Source organism: Panthera pardus, unplaced genomic scaffold (genome assembly GCF_024362965.1).
Source record: "Panthera pardus isolate Hobbes unplaced genomic scaffold, ASM2436296v1 HiC_scaffold_19, whole genome shotgun sequence".
NCBI classification, from domain to species: Eukaryota; Metazoa; Chordata; class Mammalia; order Carnivora; family Felidae; genus Panthera; species Panthera pardus.
The window spans coordinates 13,119,808-13,144,660 of record NW_026526754.1 but is presented as its reverse complement, the minus strand read 5'-3'; the positions used below and the strand labels follow the sequence as shown (position 1 = coordinate 13,144,660).

General features: G+C 48.1%; 1 protein-coding gene across 2 annotated transcripts in view; it reads right to left on the bottom strand.

Moving 5' to 3' along the window:
• ST3GAL2 (ST3 beta-galactoside alpha-2,3-sialyltransferase 2) overlaps positions 1–13,545 on the bottom strand; it is a 48,286-nt gene extending 34,741 nt beyond the window's left edge. The window contains exons 1-2 of one of the 2 annotated variants that reach the window (XM_053906663.1): positions 13,283–13,545; positions 9,437–9,577 (exon numbers count right to left, since the gene is read on the bottom strand). The gene's annotated coding sequence lies outside the window, so the exon portion shown is untranslated. The remainder of the gene's footprint in view (positions 1–9,436; positions 9,578–13,282) is intronic. The other variant, XM_019455314.2, reaches the window with a different exon arrangement.
• Positions 13,546–24,853: the final 11,308 nt, after the last annotated feature.

Genomic DNA, 24,853 nt, shown 5'->3' with positions numbered 1-24,853 from the left:
CAGAGCTAGGAAGCCGAGACTCTAGCAGAAGGGCATGCAGCGTTATGCTGGCCTGGAGATAGGTATCTCCTGCGGCGGAGTACTCTGAAAACCCTAAAAACAAACCAGTCGTCTGCACTTCTTGAGCCAGGCTGCTTTTATTCTCTATCTTTAGCTTTGTTTTGTTCTTCTTTTATATTTAGTAATGTCGTTTGGAAAGGTCAGCCTATGGCAGCTATGCTAATGGAAACCCAAAGAAGGTGTTTGTAGCCATGCTTGGACAGAAGATTAAAGGGAAATGATGTCCTCTCTCTCCCCTGGGAGTGGAGGTAGAGAGAAGTGGAGTAAAAGGATGGAGGAGCCCAGAGTTGGACCCGTTGCTTGGTCACTGTGTCTTCTGGATGTTGCCTTTCCAGTAGAGACCTTGGAAGTTCCACTTACAGGGCTTGAGTCTGTGCTCAGCCTGCTGCCATCAGAGACTTCCAGCACCAACTCCACAGGCAGCTTTGGGAAGCACCCCTACCCCGTCTCCCTGTTTTTCCCTGTGTCACTTCAGGAGGCAGAAAGCAAGTGGCCAGTAAACTGGAGAGCCCAGCTCTGGACTGCTCCATGCCCAACAATTGCTGTCATTTCTCCCTTGCTCTGCCTGAGCAATCTTCTTTACTGAGGAGTTGATACTATGCTGTGACTGACTCAGGCAGGGCCCCCGGGATACAGAACATCTCTAAGGTTGCTGGGTAATACACTTCATCACCTCTGGAAAGTAGCAATATCAGCTGGTACCTTGCACTGCCTCTGATGCTCACTCCCAGATAAGTGGAGTCAGGGGTGTGGGAGCAAGGCGCCCTCCGCAGTCCTATTCTCCAGAAGTGACTCATCCCCCTGGATCTGGTTAAGATGATATCCATCATGATAAGCATTAATGATGTCAACTTCAGGGGATGTGGAAGGGAAGAATGCACAGATCAGGGTCCAATACAATGGTCCCCAGGGAGCAGTCTCTATTGTCTGGCTTATTATGTATTTTGTCGTTATACAAGGATGCACTAGTTTAAGACTGAAGCTATGCAAGGTTGATCCGGGGGCTATGAATAGGGGGTCCCAGGGCCTGCTTTCAAGCCCTTTGCCTTCTTTGGTGAGACTGGGGCATCCCCACCCCAACATGTGCCTATGAGTTAACATTTGACAGTGAACTCTGGACTAAATTCAGAGGACCTCAATTCCAGAACTGGCTCTGCTGTTAGACAGTTGTGTCTTTGGGCAGATCATATCTCTCTGGGCCCCAGGTCCTCCATCTGTAAAATGAGCATGATAATGCCTGCCCTACTTGCCCATGATAGTCCCTGCCAAGATGAAATAAGCGAGGACCGTAAGCTGCGCGATGTACCTGAGGTACCATGGAGTTTCAGCCTCACCGAGAGGAGAGAGGCAGGGACAAGAGTAGACACTGTGGCTAAGCCTAAGGGAACAAGGAGGTGTGAGCCAGGCTGGGTGACCACTTAGAACACGGCCCCAGGCAGAAACAGGCAGACAGGGGGCCTCCAGGAGGCGAGCATGAGGCGCAGACCAAGCACGCTAGTCAGTTTGGGCTGGCAGACAGTTCAGGAGGGAAGAACTAACTTGCTATCCTCAAATATATGAAGGGCAGGAGGAAAGATGTACGATAAGATGGTCAGAATGAAAGAGGAATTCAGTCCCAAACTCAGAAGAGCCCCACTGCACTCTCTGAGCCCTTAGGAGTTGGTGAGAATTCCCCTCAAGCTCCTCGGACCTCCAGCATTTTGTTAATATATCATTCACGCTTTCGAACTTCCCTGAAGCCCCTCATGGGGACAGCCTTCCCTCTCTGGATCAGAGACTCAGGGACGTGACCCACCCAAGGCAAGAAGCCTGTGCCAGAATGAACATAAAGGCTCCTGTAAGTTGGAGGCTCGAAGCCCAGAGCTCTTTCTACAACACGTTGTTGCTGGCTCTGCCAAGCTGGGTCAAATACCTATTCCCTCACAAACTGGAGGTAAAAGTCAAAACTGTGCTATTTATCTATCTCTTCCTGAAACTGGCACCACAGTCCTGGGTGTTCTCTTCCAACGGAGAAGACAGAGGGGCACAACTGTCCCTAGTAGGAAATAACCCAACATAATCCAGAAAGTACCACAGCCCTAGAGCTACATCCTTATCCAGGCCCCACCAGGAAACAAGACGGAGGATGGTGAACACCCAGGAAGCCACGAGGACAGACGAAGGCAGCACCAGGGCGGAAGCCTGAGAGTTGGGCCAATGCCTCCTGTTTACTGGGACCAGTTTGATGCAACAGTGAGGGTCTTCCTCTTGTCAACAGACCCCTGCATAACACTATCCACCATGCAGATGGCCCTGGGCCACCACCAAGAAGGGACCTTTGGCCATAACCTGCCTGTGCCTGCTCTTTGACCTGCGGTCCAAGGGATGAATCACTCCTTGTGGCTAGGCAGTTGAAACAGTGAGAAAACACCTAAAAAAACCCCACTTCAACACTAGAAAGAGCCCCAGTCTACGTCAGATGAGCTGGGTTCTTTCACCTTTTTTTTTTTTTTTTAATTAAAAAAAATGTTTATTTATTTTTGAGAGAGACAGAGACAGAATGTGACTGGGTTAGGGACAGAGAGAGAGGGAGACACAGGATCCAAAGCAGGCTCCAGGCTCCGAGCTGTCAGCACAGAGCCTGATGCGGGGCTCAAACCCACGAGCTGACAGATCATGACCTGAGCTGAAGTCAGACATGCAACTGACTGAGCCACCCAGGCACCCCTGGGTTCTTCCACCTTCTGATTTGAAGGCAGTGGGCAAATTTCTCAACTTCTACTTCCTGATCTACAAATGGAATGGTTCGATGATTTGAAATTCCATGCTACATTTTATTTTTTTATTATTTTTTAATGTTTATTTATTTTTGAGAGAGAGAGAGACAGAGCATGAGAGGGAAGGGTAGAAAGGGAGGGAGACACAGAATCCAAAGCAGGCTCCAGGCTCTGAGCTGTCAGCACAGAGCCCGACACGGGGAACTCACAAACCATGAGATCAGGACCTGAGCTGAAGTTGGACGCTTAACCGACTGAGCCACCCAGACGCCCCCCCCCCCCATTCTACATTTTAGCATTTAGTTCTTAACAAGGAAAATTAATAAATGGCAATAAATCCTTATCAGTTTGTCCACAGTGGTGTTTCTGACATGTAAGTCAGGCATAGAACTACTGCAAGATCTCCCTGAGTCCAAATGCACACCGTGCACTGTCAGCTGCCTCAACATGTGGAGTCTCTGTGGTGGATGACAACCCTACTTTCCTTTGAGGAACCACCTCTCTTCAAATTTCCATTTCTCTGCCCTGTAACCCAGGCCTCGCCAACGAGAGCATGAAATGTATTCAGTCACCATAGCTGGGGTAGGGCCGGCCCTGCTGGCAGGCCAATGGGAACTGAGAGTGGCGTCATCACACACAGTGGTGGCACGGTCACACAGTGAGATGGATGTTGGTTGAGCCCCACCTCCCATCTTCCCTGCATGTGGCCAGCCACACCCTCCTCAGCTATGAGTCAACCTGAGGCTGGATGAGTTGGATTTTTGGCGTTTGTAATTGAAGAAGTCCAATGATACAATCTTGCACACATGTATAGCCAACTCCCATTTCATTTAAAGGAATTTTTAGAAAGCCACTTACTATATAACTTGCCATCTGACGCAGAAGGACTGCCCTGAACCTGTCCCTAAAATCCCGTCCCCGATAGGTCAATCCAGCTGAGAGGCCACACAAACAGAAATGGTCCTGGGATTCCCCAGCAGTGGCCCAGTTCTGGCCAGGACCCTAGTCCTTCTCCAGCCAGAGACACTGTCCAGATAAGCTGATGGTGAGGGAAGCTCTGACACACATGGCCTTCCTGCATGGTCCGGAGTCAGCACTGTCCACTGCCAGAGTCCCTCAATCATATGGAAGACTCAGCAGGGGAGGGTGTCATGCCTTTTGCTGCCTGGAAAGGCCCTGAACCAACTGAATCAGGCAGGAGAAGAGAATATAGACCCTGGCTATGGGATACAATGAGAAGTCAGGACCCTCGATCCCATTCCTCGTCTGACAATGGATTTTGGGGGATCCCCTTCCAAACCTGTTTCTCAACCTGTTAAGAGTCACATCTGGCATTTCAAATGTTGCCAAACTTCCCCCTGAACTCTCGACCCATCTATTTCCTTCATTTCTGGATGTCACCCCTTGATGATATGCCTTAGAGGTGCCCCAAAATACCTCAAACTCAACCTGCCCCAAACCAAACTCATGTATGCTCTAAGCTCCCAAACCTGGTCCTCTTTCTGTGTTCCCAGTTTCTGGGAAAGGGACATCATCCATCCAACCCTGAAACCTAGAAGCCATCTGTGCCCCCCTTTCCTTCAATCTCCCTCAGTCAACCTCATACCAAGTCCACCTGATTTTTACCACCTAAATCTCTCATCTTTCTACTTTTCTATGTGTCTATCACTATCACACTATCCAGGGCACTGTCAACCTTCACCTACAGTAGCCCCCTGACTGTTAAAGCCCCAGACCTACTAGAAACCCTCCTATGCATTGTCCACAGGGGAGCCAAAATGATCTTCACAAATGCAAATCCCATCAGATCTCCATCTCTGAATCCTTCTAGCAAAAGAGCCAGGCCTTCCCAAACACCAGAGCTGGCTCGGTGAATGGCAAGGTAATCCTGAGACCAAAATGGACCAGGCAGATCCAGAAGATGATGCTTCGTCCAAAGCCCTGGCCCCACCTTAGGGTGGCTTCCCACCCTGGGGTCAGGCTCAGAATTGGCTCCGTCTTGCCAGGACTGACCCCTCCCCCAGTGCAAGCCTCATCTGACCACAGATGGAAACAGGAGCTGGCGGCCAGGCAGGGGAAACCCAGCTGGGCTGAAGCCAGAGACTGTATTTCAGGAAGGAAAGGAGATAGACCAAGAGCAGTGCCACAATAGACTGTCAGTATCTGTGGGGCCGGCTGAGAGAAGGCAGCTGTCGGGAGTATAAAACTCAAGGAGTCTATCTCTTCCCTCTTATCAGACTGACCCTTGGCAGCTTCACAGCCTGCGGAGAACAAACAGTCATTAACAACTCCGCCCACACTTCCTGCAAACACAATCCTTGTGTGACCAGCCAGTCCTACAAGAAAGCCTGTTCCTTCCTGCACCAGACCCCTCCATGGCCAGACCCCTCCATCCTGGCCCTCCTTCTTGGGCAATTATCCCAAAAACCTTATGCTCTGTCCAAACTGGTCTCCTCAAGATACCTAGTTGTGCCCCGCCCTTTCAGTTCAGCCCTTCGCATCCTGGCGAGTATGGGCTTTTCCTCACTGCCCTCCTCTCTCCTCTACTATGAAGCCCTCCCCGACCTCGTTCCAGACCTGCCCTGTATCCATGCCACTGATGTGCCCCTTCCTGTGATCAGCCTGTGATATCACCTCCCACCCTGGCTGTGGGGGGAAAAAAAGAAAAAAAAAAAAAAACAAAACCCTGGCTAGAGCAGAGCCCAGGGCATAAGAGGGTAGCATAAGAGAATTGGGAGCAGAAAGAAACAGGAACCTATAAACAGTCACTCTGGGGCCACTCTGGCCAGTATAGGAAGAGAGGAATGTGATGAGAGACCAGATGGGTTTTTCTGCCTGAATTCAGGACAGAATTAAAGTACAGGTTAGGAGGTGGGGATGAGAACAATAGGAGGCCTGAGGACAGATGTCCCGGCTCTAAGAGCCCAATTGTCGAGAGATGCCACAGCAGGCTGGCTGCTGTTTAGTCCATCCAAGCAGGTTAGAAGAAAAGTCAAACTGATTCCCATAAGGGTCTGGACCATATAGTGGCATCCTGGGTCCCCAGCATTACCTCCCCCCCAGAGGACATGGTATTCCTCTGTTGGGTCTACCAGATGGTTTGAGAGCAAGTCCTTGAGTAGGTCTTTAAATTCTGTATTTAGACTCTGAGGCCTCAGGAGAAGCAGGGACTTACCCAGGGTCACACAGCATCAAACCCCCTGTGGGTAGATAAGGCAGCAAGAACCCTGTATGTGTGCAACCAGACTGGGCCCTGGGCTGTGAAAATCATGGAGGGGGTCCCCTGACCAAACAAGCTGCTTCCCCTTTAGAAAAGCTAAGTCGGCCCTGCCCTGAAGCTCTGCCGTCCTCAGCCGGCTCAGGCCTCCATGTTGGCCTCACTGGCTGCCAACAGTGAAGGCCTGGCTGCTCCCTGTTTTGCACAGGATGAAGAGCATGGGAGGCGCACAGGTCCTGGGTGGGTAGAAATTACCAGGATAGGTGGCTCGAGTGGAAGAAGACACCTTTCAAAATACCTCACCCAGGTTTGAAAGGAGGTGAGGTGTCTTCTGTGTTATGTACAAAAAATGCCACTTGAGAGATCAAAATTCACATTCATCCTACAAGTTTGTGCACTGCTGCTTTTAGGGTCAAGTGTGAATTACTCTTCAAGCACTGAGGAAGTGCCTTCGTCAGGCAGCTGCCACTTTGGCCTTTGGCTGAACCTTCTTGATGTAAATTGTTTACTCCCCATTTCATAGCATCTTCCTGCCTAAGGAAGGCCTTGACTCCTCTCCACTAGAAGAACCCGAACAGCCCCCCCATTCCTCTCCTCTTCCCCTTCACTCTTTCCTGTGGTACCTAGGCTCTCTTCCTAAGCAATGCCAGAGGCCCCAAGAACCCAGAGGCTAAACAGGCATCAGTCCAGGGAAACACCAAGCCCTCTGGGACAGGACAGGACAGAGAGATGGCCAACCCCAGACTCACATGGCTCTCTAGAGAACCCAAGAGAGACAGGAACCAGGAGCAGCTCAAGGGCTCTCTCCCTTCTCCTGCCTTGCCGGCATAGCCTCAGTCCCTTTGGCTGCTGTTTTCTTTGCACAGCCAAAGGACTCAGCACAGGCCCACAGAGACTTTCATTTCCTCCTAACTCTGGTTCTAGTTCACCATTAGCATCAAAGGATTGGTATTTTGTCTTTAACTGAACTTGGGTGGCAATGAGGGTTGGAAGGAACTCCATTTATGGGTCAGGGGAGATTCAAAGTTCTCTTAATGTCCCTTTCAACCCAAAGAAAGCCTGCAAAGAAGGAAGGAGGGAATAGGGGAGGAGCTGTGGGGGTGACAGGAGAGAGGAGGGGGCATCTCCAGCCCATCCCCCAATTCCCCCACCTGTGTCTCTTCCTACAATCCACCTCTCACCCTCCCCTCTTCACTATTTCTCCACATTTCCTTTAGCCACACAAATAAATAACTTGTTGATTTTTCCTCACCAGAGCAGCTCCCCCTAGACCAATTAGCTATTTGCATTCATTACTGATTTTCTTCCTCACAAGGCTACTGATCTGTTCAGGCTGGGAGGTTGTTGCCTACTGGTGGTGCTAGGACTTTGCAGCAGAAGGATTCCAGAAAGGGCAGAGCAGGATAAGGTCCCTACGTCATGCCACAACACCCCAGGGTCCCCTGCCCTCTCTCAAGCCCTGCAAAGCTGCTCTTTCGGAAGCAGGAAGGGCCTCACCCATGAAATGCACAGAAGTGGGGCTACTTTTTGTGTCCCTCTGGTATGTTTCCTATCCTGATTCTACAGAAGAAGAGAAGGAGAGAAGAGAGACCCTAATGGGCAAAGACAATAATTCAAAAAGAGATGAAAAACAAAGGACTACAGGACAGAGAACAAAGCCCCTCAGGGCAGGAGACTCACTGGCTCTGGCTCCCCTCCCACCTCAGCAGCCCATAAATGGCTTTCCCTCCCTGGGCTTCCTCTCTTGCAGAGTCACATTCCCCTTGAAGGAAAAAGCTGAGTTGAAAATGCTTTTAACACTCGATTCCAAAACTATTTGTTTTGTTTTAACACTACTATACACAAATAAAAATTTAGCACTGATATCAAAATTACAATTATATTTTTCTCTAAATTTCCCTTGTCCTTGGTTCACCTTATTGTACATGATACTATGCACATTTATAGATTGCAAAATATCATATATATTTGAATGCCAACAGCTGGAGCTGAGGGGAACAGTCCTCTTCACTCCAGAAAGATGACCTTCTCTCTGAGAATCTGTGGGGATAAAGTATCCTCTGGCATAGCTACTCCTGCCCCCCACCCCAGAGAAGACCCTCATCTCTCCTTCCTATTCCTGTAAGAAAAAATTTACCCAGTTGTCAGCTAGAAAGTTGGGGGGGCCCAAAGCCCAGCCTATGCCCTGGAGCCTTAGAGGAGACCTGCGATGGCAACATGAAGGCTCCACTGACAATATGCTGTAATTACAATAATGATTTATAAATCAGCACCAAGAAATCCTCTAGAATGGCTGGTTACAGACACACACAGGCATCCCTGGTGAGCACAGGACAATAGGAGGAAAAGCCTGCTCTCCCCAGATAACAAGTTCAGACCCTCCTCTTCAGAAATGTCACTCGGAGATGTCTGCCCTAATAGCAAGGACTTACTGTTAACAAGCACCCTGAGAAGAAAAGAAGCAAAACCTGAAAACCCAGGTCCCCAGAGATGTGAGCTAGGCCCTTGAGTTAGTAAGGGCTCAGGTGTGTGAAACATGGGGCAGGGAACTGAGAGTAGGAAAGGGGAAGGAAGGAGAAGCCCATACTGGGCTCATGTACGCAGAGAGAAGAGACCCAGGCGTGCTCAGCCTGTGCCATGGAGCCCCAGCTGCTTTCAGGAGGTGCAGGGCTTCTGTGGCTTTAGGGCCCCACCTCCTCAGGGCTGAGGCCCCAAATTTCAGGAAACGTTGAATCAGGAGCAATGAGCTCACCAGGGTTCCAGACATGCCATCAGCATCCTCTGTGCAGCTCCTCCAAAGTAAGGCCACATCATCTTCTCCTGCAAACTCTTCCTCCTCCTGACCTCTCTGTGTCTGCTAAAGGGACCGACCTCATCACCCAGGTACTGAAATGTCCAACCCCAGCCAATCAAGTGGCTGTTCCACAAGATGAGATCTACTTTCACAATCTCTCTAGAATCAGTCTCTTCTTTTCCATTCTTACTGCCAAATTCCAGCTTTCATTATGTCTCACCTGGACCCTATCTACTTAGTTTTCCATTTCCTCCCTCCCTTCTTTTCTTGTCCCCTTATGACCCACTATATCCTGCTGCCAGTCTGCCCCTTGCCTGCTCAGACACTTGTCAGAACTAAGTGTGCCATGTGCTACCTGCCAATCCAGGTCCTCATCTAGTGGCTTTCTGGACTGATCTCCTGTAGTGTCCATTTCCTCTTCTTCTGGGGACTTTAACTTTTGGACACAGTCTGGGTGTGGGGGGGTGGGCGGGATTGCCTACCATGCCACCAGCCCTCCCTGCCAGGCTGGGCCAACCAGCCATTTCCTCCCTGGGATGTGAATCCCAAATTGTGGTGACAAAATTACTGAGTACGGCTGCAGCAGATTTATCCTGGCAACAGTGGTACCTTGAAGTCAGCTGGCCTTTGGTTCCTGCTGTACCACTCCGAGACCCTGGAGGGGACATGGGTGTCGAGTCATCTCTGATTCCAGGAGTCCCTACAATCTTCTAAGGAAGTCCTTTCCTGCCAAAGTCAGCCAAGTTGTTGCTTGTAACCAAACAGGATTTTCTTAGTGCTTTTTGACATACCTTTCCTACGTTCCAGCCAAATGGGAAAACTCCCTATATATAAGTGCCATTACAGCCTCCCTCTGGACCTGTTGGCCTGCACACCTCTCCATCCCCCAGTCAATGCTGGAGTTCTACTTGCCTGCTCAGGGCCCATCTTCTGAACCTTCCACAGGGATGGCTTCTGCTTCCTGTAAACCAACAAGCCACTAGCTGCTCCTTCTGCCTTCAACTGTAGACGACACTGGTGTATTTGGCTTAGCCCCTTCGAGAGGACAGTGACTTACTTGGTCCTTATCTCCCCCACAACACCCAGAATGGTTTTAGTTTCAGTAAAATTCACCAGACTCTGGGGGCAGATAACCCAAAGGACAATTAGAGGCTTACTGGGCAAAGCAGACAGCGAGTGACAAAGAATGTAGGGTGTGCCATCAGAAAGACCTGAGTTTGAATTCCAGATCCTCCACTTAAGAGATGTTTGAGTTTGGGCAAGTCTGGTAAGTTCCACAAGTCTCAGTTCTTCATCTACAAGGTAGTTACCATGATGCCAAACTTGCAATGTTGCTGTGAACATTTGACAAGCTAACATGTGAGAGTATCTAGCACCATGCCTGGCTAGTAGCTAAGCACACAGGAAACTCCAGCCATTATTCCAGCTATTACTAGCTGGTTTAGTGAAGCTCTATCAGAGGGCTGGAGTCGGGAGTCCTAGGGTTTGTTGGGTGACCCACAGTGCACCTCTCTGTTCCACTGTAACCTCACTTGGATCTGGATTGGCCCTATAAACCTCCTGAAAAACAACAGGAGGAAAATGCTTCACAAAGTAAAATCATAATGTAAGGGATTCCTCTTTTCCAAATTTCAGAGATTCCCAGGTGTCCTGTCAAGTGCATGGCCATGACAGGACTCCAACTGGCAGATACTCCAAGCTGCTCAGTCTGAGAGGCAGAGTCAGGGAAAATGACGGTGTGGTTCAGCGTCTGCTTTCTCATGTGCACACAGCCGTCCCTTTTCCAAAGCCTCGGTTCCTAAATGTCCTGCTTTTGTAGGGCCTTCCTTCAAATAACCATGGGGTGGTGTCTGCTCCATGGTTACAGCAGGACTGGGAGCCCGGGCACCACAAGTCACCCTACCATTAACCTAGCCAACACTAGGCAGTAGGAGAACGAAAGGAAAGGCTAACCCAGTGCAGCAGCCAGAACAAACCTGGGTTGGGAAGCAAGGTGGAATGAAGTGCCTCTTAAGACTTGCATCTGCCTGTATTAATCTCCCAAGCAACTGTAATAGCCCAAACCAGTGATTCTCAAAGCGTTATCCCTAAGGAGCTGAGCAGAAATGCAAATTCTAGGCCCCACCCAGAATGACTGAATCAGAAAACTCTGGGAGTGGGGCCCAGCAATCTGCGCCTTAAACAGCTCTCTAGGGGGTTCTGATGCCTGCTCCACCATGAGGAATCTTGCCTTAAACCTTTAACCACAAGACCCTCCGCTTTAACTCAAACATTTGCTGAACATACATTTGAAGACCTTGCACAGTCTAATGGGGGCCCAAATCAAATACACAAGGCAGGATGTGGCATAAAAGAAGTCAAAGGAATCACTTTCCACTCCTCTTCCCAGACTCCTACCCTTCAGACCTTCTCTTGCCATGACTGGGGAAAAGAGAACACAAGTTTTGGAAACCCATCCCCAATGCTGCTATTTCAGACACCTCAATCACAGGTAGCTTTCTTAAGAAGAGTAATCCTCACCCTGAGGCATATCTCAGGTCCAGAAGCTTGGCATGTGGGGAAATGCTCCCACAAAGCCACGACCAGTGGTTCTTAGGGGCTTGGAAATTGGCCCCATTGGGGGGTTTGGGCTCTGAAAGTTCCTAGAGGGCCATGAACAAGCCACAGCACATCACAATGCATTCCTGGGCAGGGCCACTCACACAGGCCTCTGGCAAGCTTGCACACGAGTGTACAGATGCAGACATAAACACACACACACACACACACACACACACACACACACACACACACACACAGAGTTGGCCCCTTGGTCTCCCTTCCTCTAATCTCAAGTTACAAGGTTAAAGGCTTCCTATTCACAGCCAAAGGGGAGGGATTAAAGGGGGGTGCTGGAGCATCGAACCATCTGGTTCAGATAAAGATTGCTCATTCAGGACCCCAGCAAAGTCCCAGAGCCTCCTGAGCCTTCCTGATGGCTCAAAGACTTTCCTCCCTCCCCCTATTTCCCACAGAGAAACCAAGGACTGGGCTGTAAAGGGGTGATCCAAAGGCAAATTTGCCAAAGGAAGACTAGAAAACAAAAAACTAAATTAGGCATGTCTGTGCCACCTCTCTGAGCCCTAGTTCCCTCTTCCCTTCAGATCCTGAACACCACGACTAAACTTGAGATCACCGCCTACAGACACTGCCTTCCTCCACAAAGAGCTCAGGGCACCTAGCAGGCATCCTTCCTTGAACCAGCAACCCCCTCCAAAGTTAGCAGCAGATTCAAGATAAGTTTTAGGGGTGTGGTCTCCCGGATTCCTCTTATGCCACCAAGGTAAGAGGTTTCCTCCATCTCAGAGGGACTTCAGAGCCCACCAGGCATAATAAGAGGGAGGGATGACCCACCAGCTTCTAGACAAAGCTGGGAGTGTGAGTTACTGGCTAGAAATGACTGTTTCCCAGAGACCCCAGAATGCCCTGAACCCCCCTCAGTGGCTTTGGCTGGAAGAGGCTGCCAGTCCTTTTCTGCCACCCCCCCCCCCCAATACCTTAGACTCTGTTCTTCAGTGCTTTACGCAGCTGTAAAGCAAGAGGCAAGATGGGAGATGGATGCAGTTGGCAAGAAATAGAAATTGAAAGGCTAACTTGAAAAAACAAGCCATTGGGTGGGTGACTGTCTACAAGCAGAGAGGGCCCAAAGTGGGATTTGGAAAGGAGAAGGGGGTTAACAGAAGTGGTAGAAAGCTAAAGGGTAACCTAAAGTGAGCTTAGCCCAGAGCTGCAGCAGGGGGCTGGGAAGTTTGGTCCAGTTACAGAGGAATGGCTGGAGGAAAAAAAAAAAATGACTTCCATTCCAAGGCATGGGCTAGGGCCAGCCCCCGAAAGGGCTGGAGCATGGTCTTGGCCAAGTTCCTGGTTTATGTCATGCCTCAGTTTCTCCAAAGTGGGAAGGAGGTCAGCTGTTAGATCTTATCGGAGAGAACTGGGCCATTGGGGGTGGCTAGGGGGCAGTGCCAAGTAGGGGAAAGAGGAGAGAGGTGCTGATGATGCAAAGACAGCCTGTGGCTAAGAGGTGCGGGGCAGGGGTCTCCAGGTAGCGCAGAGGCCCGGAGCGCGCGGGGGGTTGGGGGTACGAAGTAGCCAATGGACAGTAAGTCAGGACTGGGGCAGGGAGCGCTTCCCAGAGCTGGGGCTGGGGGCTGCCACCATGGAGTGGAACAGTCGCGCCTCAAAGGCTGGGAGCGGCTTGAGGTGCAGAAGCAGAAGGCGGGGATGGGGATTGAGGCCAAGACAAGCGGACCCCCGTCCCCATGGGGGAACCCAGAGCTGCGACCCCGGGGAAGTTGCCGGGGTGGACCGGGCCGGTCTGGGCCGCTGGGCCAAGCCAGCTGCCCACGCCGAAGGGGTTCGGGCAGCAAGGGGCCCGGGGCGCCCCGCATCCCGCCCGCCCTCATCCCGCCCGCGCACCTCAATCAGCGCCGGGCGCAGCGCGGGCCATGCTCGCCGCTCCTGCCGCCGCCTCCGCCCGTGCAGAAAGCCGCCGCCGCTGGCGGCGTCCGGACCCGTTAGCTCCGCGGCTCCCTCGTCTGTCCGCAGCGGGCCAGTCCCGCCCTTGCCGGCTCTGCCCTCCCGGAGCGAGCCGCCGCCGCCGCCTCAGTCCGGCCCCTCCCCCCACCCCAGCCCGGCTTGAAGGGAAGGGTGGGGGAAGGGGGCAGCTGCCCCCTCCCCACTCACATCCTCCCCGTCTCTCCCCTCCCTCCTCCACCCGCACGCGCGTGGGCATGCTGGGATATGGAGTGCAGCCGGCGCTGAGCCGCTAAGGGTGCTCCACATCCAGGACTACAGCTCCCAGAAGATAGCGTGCGAGCCCTAGGGATTGTGGGCTTTGTAGTTCGACTGGAACCCGGAGGGGGGGGCGTCTACCGCGTAGGAGGTGGGGTCAGGGGGGGATGGGAAATCTCCATTCCCATAAGGCTGGGCTCCCCGCGTTTGAGACCGAGGATGTGGGGGTCTGCGGTGCCTCGCGCCTAGGTTGAATACCTGGATCCCCAGGGAGGCGCCAACTGTAGCCCAGGATGCCTCTCAGACGCGGCTGTGGCCAGCTGCGGCCGAGCCCGGCTGAAGGGGAAGCCTCCAGGCCCCCGAACAGCGCCTCGGGTACCGTTCCCACTCGCGCTCCCAAAGAGCTATGACCTGAGACCAGCTTGGCTTCGTGCCCGGGCTCTGCAAACCCGAGCTGCGGTGGGGCCTCTGCGCCCAGGCCGGAGGAGAAGGGACTCCAGGAGCTGCGTGGGCGTGGGGTTTTCCCCACCCGGGAAAAGGGAGCCGAGTGACTGTGGGTTTCGCGGAGCGCTCGCACGCTGGGGCACCTCATCCCAGTCGTACTCTTTTTTTGTCAGATGCTCTTAGCTCCCTACTGTTTAGGGTAAGGTGCGCACATTTTAAAGATTTTTTTCCATGTCTTCTCTTATCAAGTCTTTTCCCCAACTTCCAAACCTAACTCAGATCCGTCCTGAAGCTCCAGGTCGACTGCAGTTTCGCCTCCTCTGGCAGAGCAGAAGGCTGTAGGTCAGTGGTTCTCAAACTTTGGCATGTATTAGATTCTCCCGAGAGCTTGTTCACATACAAGGGGCTCCCACTCGCAGTTTGTTTCATTAACTCTAGGGTGGACCTGGGAATTTGTATTTCTAAGAACGTCCCAGGTGATGTTGATGTTGCTGTTCTGGGGAACCACTTTGAGAACCGCTACTGTTGTTGTTTGTTCGCTAGACTTCTGGCATTGTCCTTCAAGGATGGGCCTGCTGTGGAATATTGGCCTCTGAAGAGCCAGACCATAGGAAGGCAGGGTCCTAGTGCAGTTTAACATAGTAATCCTCTTTTCAATTGTAAGAAATAAACAAACCAATTCATCTAGTAAAGAAAAATACAGTGTGGGCCATCTGACTGCAAGGTGTTCCAGACCTTAGCCCTTCTCGTTTGCTCTAAAGCTGGGAAGGTTTTCAGTTGCCAAAGTGGCAGCTGAGGTGCACCTGGTGCTACCTCCCCCTCCCGCTCCCCCATGGATGTAAGCCAAGGGCCGTGATCTCAATCCCAGAGGACACTCTAGAATCCATGGCCTCTGGGTGGGCTATGACCTAAAACAGGCCCCGAGAGTGAGAGGTGGGGAGGTGGGTTCCTGACCCATCAAGTAGACTCTCCTTACCACCTGCTGTCCTGCGGTTCTGGGAACTACAAAACTCAGGAGACAGAACTTGATGTCCATCACCTTCAGACATGATCCTAGACTCTTCCAGCTGTTAGGTGACAATGATTTGCTGCTTGACCAAACTTTGGCCAGACTAGTCTGAGCTCTCTTTTCCGTTAGGCCTCAACCTTGGCCTATAAAAACTACACTCTCAACTCAAATTATTTCATCCATCCTCCTTACCCCACGTTAAAGACTTAAACACAATAATGGTTTCGAACAGCTCAAAGCCACATCCCTAGGAGGACCCTAGCCCCTTTAAAGTACCTGTCAGAGAAAGCTTAAGGCTACCGAAAGAATTTCCTGTTTGTGCTAGCCAATCCCTGATGATAGGTGACTACTCCTACTTAAGCATTTACTAAAAAGGGCTTGCAACTGTGATTTCTTCCTCTGTCCCTTTGAGATGTATATGTATCTCCTAGAGCTCTGGTGTGCCTTTCCCAAAGACCTGAAAGCCATTCCTTTGAAATGTAATCATCAGGAAGGATAAGGCCTCTGTCTCCCAGTCTCTGTGGGAGGATAGAATCCTAACTTCGATAATTGTCAGCTAACAGGCACAGCTGGCCTAAGCATTTACACTGACCAACCCTTTGTAATTTTTCACTTCCCTGATTCTACTGAGCCCCTGCTCACCTCCCTCTATACCCCCTCATTCTCTCTTTAAAATACCCTGTCACCTCTACAAATCCAAATTGAGTTCAGTTCACACTGGACCTTCTTCCTTATTGCAGTAGTATATTCTTGGTTGAAATCTGTCCTTACCACTTTAACTAGTGTCTGGCTTTGTTTATCTTTGACAAAGGGGGTTTGTACTCAGTCCTCAGGGCCCAGGCTCCAGGCTTCTGCCTATGCACCAAGGGCCAAAGGGTGAGTTATTCCTAGGTCCTTGGGTAAGTAGCCACGTAGCCACCAGAGGCATTGGACTTTGACTAAAGTTAATTCTGGAATGCTTTCCTGTTTCCTTTAGATTTGTGTCCCCTACACAGACTACGTAATCCACAAGCAACCTCTGCACCCCAGTCAAGTGTAATAGAAACATTCCCTTACATGCAGAAGGTAAGTGAAGGTTTTTGAGTTTACATCAATCTCCCAGATGTCTGTTAGCAGATTATTCAGGGAGAATTAAGATGCCCTTTCATGGGCAGGACAGAAAGACCCTCTCTAAGCCTCAGCTCCAGCAGGAACCCTCACTGTCACCCTTTACCACCTCCCAATTAGATGTCAAAATAGTTCACCCATTTCGCCTTCCTGGTTCTGCTTTCCCATCCCCTCCACCAATCCAAATTCTGCCTGACTGTCCAAAGTCTACCTTGAGCCTTCCTTACTCCAGAAGGTTCTCCCCAACTGCCTCAGTGTGGCATTTGGATTTGAATCATTTACTGAAAAGCCTAGCTTTGCTGGTGAACTATCCAGTGCAAGAGAGGCAGTAAAACAGGTATTCGGGAGTTGGAAAGTGGCAGATAAAAGCACAGGGCTTTGGAGGCAGACAGCTACTAATAGCAAGGTGCAAAGAGGAGCTGGCTCCCTCACTCCCTGGGTTTCTGTTTGGGGGACAGAAGCTTAAAGTTGGAGCGGTCTGACAGCTCCCACCCCGAATGCTGTGTGTGACTCAGAGCAAGTGACACAATTCTTTCATCTGTAAAATGGGAATAATAATAATGAAAAGACCTTATTTCTTAGATTTGTTGTAACGATTGAATGAAAAATACTATGATCTTAGATAGGAAGACTATCAAAAATAAATCAAGTTAATCTGTAAATTCAATGTGATTCCATTACCAATATCAGCAGGTTTTTTTGTTTGTTTGTTAATTTTTAGAGGTGGGAGAGAAAAGTAGATACACTGATTTTTAAAAATTATTTGGGAGGCACCTAATTTCAGCTCAGGTCATGATATCGTGCTTCTTGAGATCAGCCCTGTGTCCACTTCTGCACTGACAGCAGGGAGCCTGCCTGGGATTCTCTCTCTCTCTCCCTCTTTCTATGCCCTTTCCCCACGTTCTCCCTCAAAATAAATAAACAAACATGAAAAAAAAAGAGAGAGAGAGACCTCATTTAACAGTATATACTAAAATCATATTTATGGAATGATAAGATGTCTGGGGTTTGCTTCAAAATAATCCAGGGTTGGGTGCAAGTATAGATACAAGGTTGACTGAATTGATCATCGTTGGAGTGGGGAATGACTGTTACTTGGGGTTCATTATAACAGCTTTTTCTACTTTTGCCTGTGTTTGAAGCTTTCCACAATACAATGGTTTAAAAATTTTTTAGTCAGATCTCTGCCGTATGTCTAGCTAAAAACCACCACCACCACCAAAAAGTGAGTTAATAGAAAATGGGAGATGGGAACGCAAACTGGTGCAGCCACTCTGGAAAAAAGTACGGAGGTTCCTCAAAAAACTAAAAAATAGAACTACCCTACGACCCAGCAATTGCATTACTAGGCATTTATCCACGGGATACAGGTGTGCTGTTTCGAAGGGACACATGCACCCCCATGTTTATAGCAGCACTATCCACAATAGCCAAAGTATGGAAAGAGCCCAAATGTCCATCGATGGATGAATGGATAAAGAAGATGTGGTGTATATATACAATGGAGTATTACTCAGCAATCAAAAAGAATGGGATCTTGCCATTTGCAACTACGTGGATGGAACTGGAGGATATTATGCTAAGTGAAATTAGTCAGAGAAAGACAAAAATCATATGACTTCACTCACAGGAGGACTTTAAGAGACAAAACAGATGAACATAAGGGAAGGGAAACAAAAATAATATAAAAACAGGGAGGGGGACAAAACAGAAGAGACTCATAAATAGGGAGAACAAACTGAGGGTTGCTGGAGGGGTTGTGGGAGGGGGGATGGGCTATATGGGTAAGGGGCACTAAGGAATCTCCTCCTGAAATCATTGTTGCACTATATGCTAACTAATTTGGGTATAAATTAAAAAAAAAACAAATTAAAAAAAAGAAAAAAGAAAATGGGAGATATTTTTGCAATTTATTTTTTATTGTTAGTTATTTTTTTATTCTAGAGAGAGAGTGTGTGAGTAGGAGAGGGGCAGAGGGAGAGAGAATCTCAAGCAGGCTCCACGCTCAGCTCTGAGCTTGATGCAGGGCTCAACCCCATGACCCTGAAATCATGACCTGAGCTGAAATCAAGAGTTGGACACTCAACTGACTGAGCCCACCCAGGTGCCCCCATTTTTGCAATTTAGTTTAAAAGGTGAGGAGCTAATACAAAATGCTTTTGTAAGTCAGTAAGAAGACCAAGTAATCACTAGGAAATGTAAAAATTATATAAAAAGAGAGTTCACAATAAAAGAGAAAACAATGGCTCTGACATGAAAAGATGCAGAGCTTTATTTTCTAAAAAATCGTGGAAAACTATACATGAGATTTACCACCTTAACCGTTTTAAGCATACAGTTCAGTAGCGTTAAGTAAATTCACATTACTGTGCGCCCATCACCACCATCCATCCACAGAGCTCTTTTCATCGTGCAAAACTGAAAAGTTCTATACCCATTAAACAATGACTCCTCACATTCTCCCCTCCCCCCAGCTCCTGACAACCACCATTCGACTTTCTGTCTCTATAAATTCGACTATGAAGTCATATCAACATGAGGACAGTATTTGTCCTTTTATGTCTGGCTTGTTTCACTTAGCATAATGTCCTCAATGTTCATCCACATTGTAGCATGTGTCAGGACTTCCTTCCTTTTTTAGGCTGAATAACATTCTGTTGTATGTATGTACCACATTTGATCTATTTATTTGTCGTTTGACACTTGGGTTGCTTCTATCTTTTGGCTCTTGCAAATAAAGCCACTATGAACACAGGTGTACAAGTTTGTCTTTAAGTCCCTGTTTTCAATCCTTTTAAGTATATACCCAGAAATGGAATTTCTGTATCATATGACAATTCTGTTTTTAATTTTTTGAGGACCCATCATAACATTTACCATAATGGCTGTACCATTTTACATTCCCACAGCAGTGACAAAGGTTTCAATCTTTCCACATCCTCACTAACCATTATTTTCTCAGAGCTTCACTCTTAGTAAAAGAAATGCAAATTAAAACCACACTGAAATATCATTTTTCACCTATCAGATTGGCAAAGACCAAAAAGCTTGATAACTATCTTGGCAAGAGTGTGGGGAACGGGATTCTTATACACTGTCAGTGTGACGGGATATTGGTTCAGCCTGGAAGAAGAGTGACTTGGTAATATCTTCATATTATATGTGCACACACGGTTTGACCTCGCAGTTTTTTTATTTAAAAAAATTTTTTTTAATGTTTATTTATTTTTGAGAGAGACAGAATGCGAGTGGGTTAGGGGCAGAGAGAAAGGGAGACACACAGTCCAAAGCAGGCTCCAGTCTCTGAGCGGCCAGCACAGAGTCCGACGCAGGGCTCAAACCCACGAGCTGTGAGATCGTGACCTGAGCCAAAGTTGGACGCTCAACCAACTGAGCCACCCAAGCACCCCTTGACCTTGCAGTTTCTAAGAAAGTATCCTATTTACACATCTTCTTGGTTACAACATTATTACAACATTTGTTACAACGTTGTAAGAGCAAATATTAAAAATGATTGGCACCTGTATGTTGGGGCACCTGGATGGCTCTGTTGGACGAGCATCCCACTCTTGATTTCAGCTCAGGTCATGATCACAGGGTTGTGGGATCCAGCCCTGAGTCAGGTTCAGTGCTGAGCGTGGACCCTGCTTAAGATTCTCTCTCTGTGGGTGCCTGGGTGGCTAAGTCAGTTAAGTGTCTGACTTCGGCTCAAGTTGTGATCTCAAGGTTTGTGAATTTGAGCCCCAAGTTGGGCTCTCTGTTGTCAGCATGGAGCCTGCTTTGGATCCTCTGTCCCCCTCTCTCTTTGCCCGTCCCCCATGCTTGTTCTCTGTCCCTCTCTTCCTCAAAAATTAAAAAAGAAGATCTAGAAGTTGATGATCCAAATTAAAGACTAAAATGAATAGATTGAAGCAGCTTCAATTGATAGTGTCTTTTGTTATTACTTCCATGGATAACGAACTACTGGAGAGCAGCGGACTGGCTTTTGTAGGTCAAAACAGACCTTCAAGAAATATTGATTAAATTAATGAAATTATTTTTTAGTCTCTGGCAGAACTGAATTGGCAGGCCACTCAGAGAGGTTAAGTGGCTCGTCCAAGGTCATTCTTATATAATATATATTACCTATTCCTTGTGTGCAAAGCACAGTGGAGAGCACTGTGAAATTGAAAAATTGGACCCCACCTTATAAAAGCTTGACATTTAGTAAAGCATTCTGGCAGACACCATTAAAAATATCAAGATGGTGTGTGTGTGCGCGTGCACGTGTGTGTGTTTAAAGACTTTATTTTTGAGTAATCTCTAACTCAACATGGGGCTCAGACTCACAACCCTGAGATCAAGAGTCACATGCTCTACTGACTGATCCAGCCAGGTGCCCCCAAAATATCAAGGGTTTGTTTTTTTTTATGGTCCTTTCAATTATATCGATAGAGACCATTGTTCTGATGGATAAATTAAGGCACAGATCAAAGAAGCAGTTTCTCAAAAGCCATATGAAGAAACAGAAAGGTGCTGCTGACTATAACAGAGGTCATCCTCACATTTGTGGCCCATCCTTAGTGTTCTAGGGGATTCATTTAGGGGAAGCATTTCTCATCAATGTTCCATGCACTGCATCAGCCTTCTCAAACGTGTCCATGTCCTGTGAGATGCTCCTCTATGAAAGGATTCCAGGGGCGCCTGGGTGGCTCAGTCGGTTAAGTGGCCGACTTCGGCTCAGGTCTTGATCTCACGGTCTGTGAGTTCGAGCCCTGCATCGGGCTCTGTGCTGACAGCTCAGAGCCTGGAGCTTGTTACAGATTCTGTGTCTCCCTCTCTCTGACCCTCCCCCGTTCATGCTCTGTCTCTCTCTGCCTCAAAAATAAATAAACGTTAGGGGCGCCTGAGTGGCTTGGTCGGTTAAGCGTCTGACTTCAGCTCAGGTCATGATCTCACGGTCCGTGAGTTCGAGCCCCGCGTCGGGCTCTGTGCTGACAGCTCGGAGCCTGGAGCCTGTTTCAGATTCTGTGTCTCCCTCTCTCTCTGCCCCTCCCCTGTTCATGCTCTGTCTCTCTCTGTCTCAAAAATAAATAAACATTAAAAAAAATAATAATAATAAATAAATAAATAAACGTTAAAAAAAAATTAAAAAAAATTATTAAAAAAAAAAAAAAGAAAGGATTCCATAACCTGTATGTGAAATGTTTTAGACATCAGTCTTAAGGTTCCCCATGCAAATAGGCACTTTTTCCCTACCTTTGTCCACTGAGAAGGCCTCAGAGCAGTGACGCCCCATTAGCAACAAGCACGTTGAGCTTGTTGTTGTTGTTGTTGTTGTTGTTGTTGAATTGAGGTGAAAATCAGATCACATAAAATTAACCATTTAATTTTTTTTTTTTTTTAACATTTTTATTTATTTTTGAGACAGGGAGAGACAGAGCATGAATGGGGGAGGGGCAGAGAGAGAAGGAGACACAGAATCGGAAGCAGGCTCCAGGCTCTGAGCCATCAGCCCAGAGCCCGATGCGGGCCCGAACCCACAGACCGTGAGATCATGACCTGAGCTGAAGTCGGACGCTTAACCGACTGAGCCACCCAGGCGCCCCTAATTTTTTTAATTTTTATTCTACTATTTTTTTTTGGAGGGGGCACCTGGAAATTAACCATTTTAAAGCATACAGTTCAGTGTATTTAGTACATTCACAAAGTTTTGTAACCAGTACTTGTATCTAGTTCCAAAACATTTTCATTATCCCAAAAGAAAATCTTGTACCCATGAAGCAATCACTCCTCGTGCTCCCTCCCCTTAACCCCTGGCAACCACTGTTTTCTGTCTCTATGGATTCATTATTCTAAATATGTCATATAAATGCGGGGCACCTGGGTGGCTCAGTCGGTTAAGTGTCTGACTTCAGCTCAGGTCACGATCTTGCAGTTTGAGTTCAGGCTCCACGTTGGGCTCTCTTCTGTCAGTGCAGAGCTCGCTTTGGATCCTCTGTCTCCCTCTCTCTCTCTGCCCCTACCCCGTTCATGCTCTCCCTCTCTCTCTCAAAAATAAATAAACACTAAAAAAAACCCATATTTCATATAAATGGAATCATACAAAATACGGTCATTTGTGTCTCACTTTTTTCACTGAGCATAATGTTTTCAAGATTCATCCATGTTATAGCATGTATTAGCATTGCATTCTTTTTATGACTGAATAATATTCCATTGTACAGATATACTATATGTGGTTTATCCAGTATATTGGTTTTTATAGTGTAAGAAGAAAATAAACTTGTCTGTCTTTGTTTAATGGCTCCACCCACCCCCTCTGCAGCAACACTTGCTAACATCTTATAGAAGCACTCTTGGGAAAATACTGCACAAGATATTTGCTAATGGCGATGGTCAGGCTTTGGGGAAGAGGATCCACCTAATGATGAAGTACAGTTAATAGCTCTCCAGAAGGGGTTCACTGTTTATCAAGCCTGTGTTTTAGTTTTTAAAAACCATACCAGCTGTTTCATTTTCTGCTTAGAAGACTCAGCAGAAGAGTTTAAGTTCTCCTCTCCATTTTCTTCACCTCATTCCCATCTCTTCACCAGTTGTCCTGTAGTAAATGCTGCTGGTTACGTGCCTTTACAGGGACGGTGCACCCATTCTCCACTAATGACCCACAGCTTCACCTTTCTTCCGAGACTCAGTCCACTTGAGCTGCCTCATCCAGGCATGCCAGGGAAATTATGCTCCTCCTTTCCCCACCTCCCAGTGGCCGACAGCCTACGAATGACTGATGTGGGGTACAAAGTCCAGCTCACTTGCTTCTGAGAGGGATAAACCTTGTGGTGCATTTTACGCCTCAGAGCTCACTGTAGGATCAGACTGAGGCTAGACATCTTTGCTTGACTTCTTCTCCTTCTCTCTCCTCCTGGCCCTATCCTTGTCCTAATAAATCATTTGCACAAGAATCCCTGTCTCAGGCTCTGCACCTAGGTCCCCAACTTAAGCTATTACTGTGGATAGTCCTGGCTCCCAGAGCGACTTCCTGCTACCAGCAGCAGGCATACATCTTCATCTAGAGCCCTGCAGATTGTACCTCCTCCAAGAAGCCCTCCTGGACCTGGGCCCTCACTCTCTGGCAGCATGTTTATTTAATAAGGAAATTGGATGCCTACTCTAGCCAGATACTGTGCTAACCATTTTATGTATATTAGCACATAATCCTCTTAACAAACTGATTAGGTAAAGACTATTGTGCTCTTACAGATGAAGAAACTGAGGTTCAGATGAGGCTCAGAGAGGTTGAATGTCTTGTTCACATAGTTAGAAAGTAATGGGAGCTAGGGAGGATTTGTCTGATTTCACACCCTTGTATTTAACTGCTACACTCTACCCTGTATTATAGCATCAGAACTTTTTTTTTATAGGTCTACCCCAGACAGTGGGACTACGTACAGAGCAGAGAGCTACATGTTGTTATGTCTATTACTGACAGATTGCACTGAGGGCTACCGCTTATTAAAAATGTTCCTTGAGTATCTTTGCTACTCAGCCCAAGGGATTCTACAGTAACTTTGGAGCTTCCCCTTCATCATGCCTGCCCTAGGAGGTAGGGTGAAACCCTTTGCCTCTAAGCTCCTTGGGGCACAGTGTTTTCCTTGAGCCCCTGCCAAAGCTGCAGTTGTAGGCATCCCTGCCTTCCACTCCACTGCAGAGCAGGGATCTGCATTGCTGAGCAGCAGTGGGAGACAGCTCATCACCCCCCTGGAGGTCTCCTGGGTTCACAGAAGAAAGAGCAGGCAGTGAAGTGGGGTTGGGGGATCAGACCTGGGCCAAGTGAAGAGGGGAGAGTGACTCCAGGGGGAGAAGACCAAGGGAAGGAGAGAGATTTGGGGGAGGAGGCAGGGTAGTGGGAGCTGAGTAGGGAACTGCTGGTTATTCATTTATTCGACAAAGTGTTTTAACCATCTACAATGTCTTAGGCACCGTTTTGGGGGCTGACAAATCAAAGACCATGCTTTAATGAGGCAACATGGGAAGAACAATAAAAATAATCATATTTATGGTTAATATTTTTTGAGTATTTACTATGGAGTCAACATTTATCTTATCCTCACAAAAATCTCAGGCATTTGATGCTATTATTAACCTGTTGTATAGATGGTGAGAAGACACAGAGTAGCCAAGTGACTGGCCAAGGTTACACAGAGTTTGAGCAGGGTCCCTCATCTCCTTAGAGATTGATGCCAAGGCCTCTGTCTTCTTACTGACGACAGTGATTTGGAAAGCACATTCTTGTAAGAAAAATTCAGACAATAGCAATGAAACTCAATTTTTCTTTGCCCATGCCCATACCCAGCAGTCTTCACCCCAGGCTGTGTTCCCTTCCAATCCAGTTACGAAAACTATGAGTCCATATACATTATTTTTGATATGAGTGGGCTTCCTGTACATAAGGTTCTACAACTTGCTTTTTCTCCCCCTAACAAAATGTCTTGAACACAGTTTCCTATTGTAAACACAGTTCTACTTCCCTCTTCCTAATTGCTGCATAGTATTCCATGGCATGGATGTACCCTAGAGAAAAGGTGTTTCCAGTTTTCCGCTATTACAAACAATGCTGCCATTCACAACTTTTCCAAAAGCTCCGCAGATCTTCTTCCTACTGCAGAGTTGGAAAGTTTCTTCCGGAAGGACCCAATGGATGAATCCCGCGAAAGCACTAA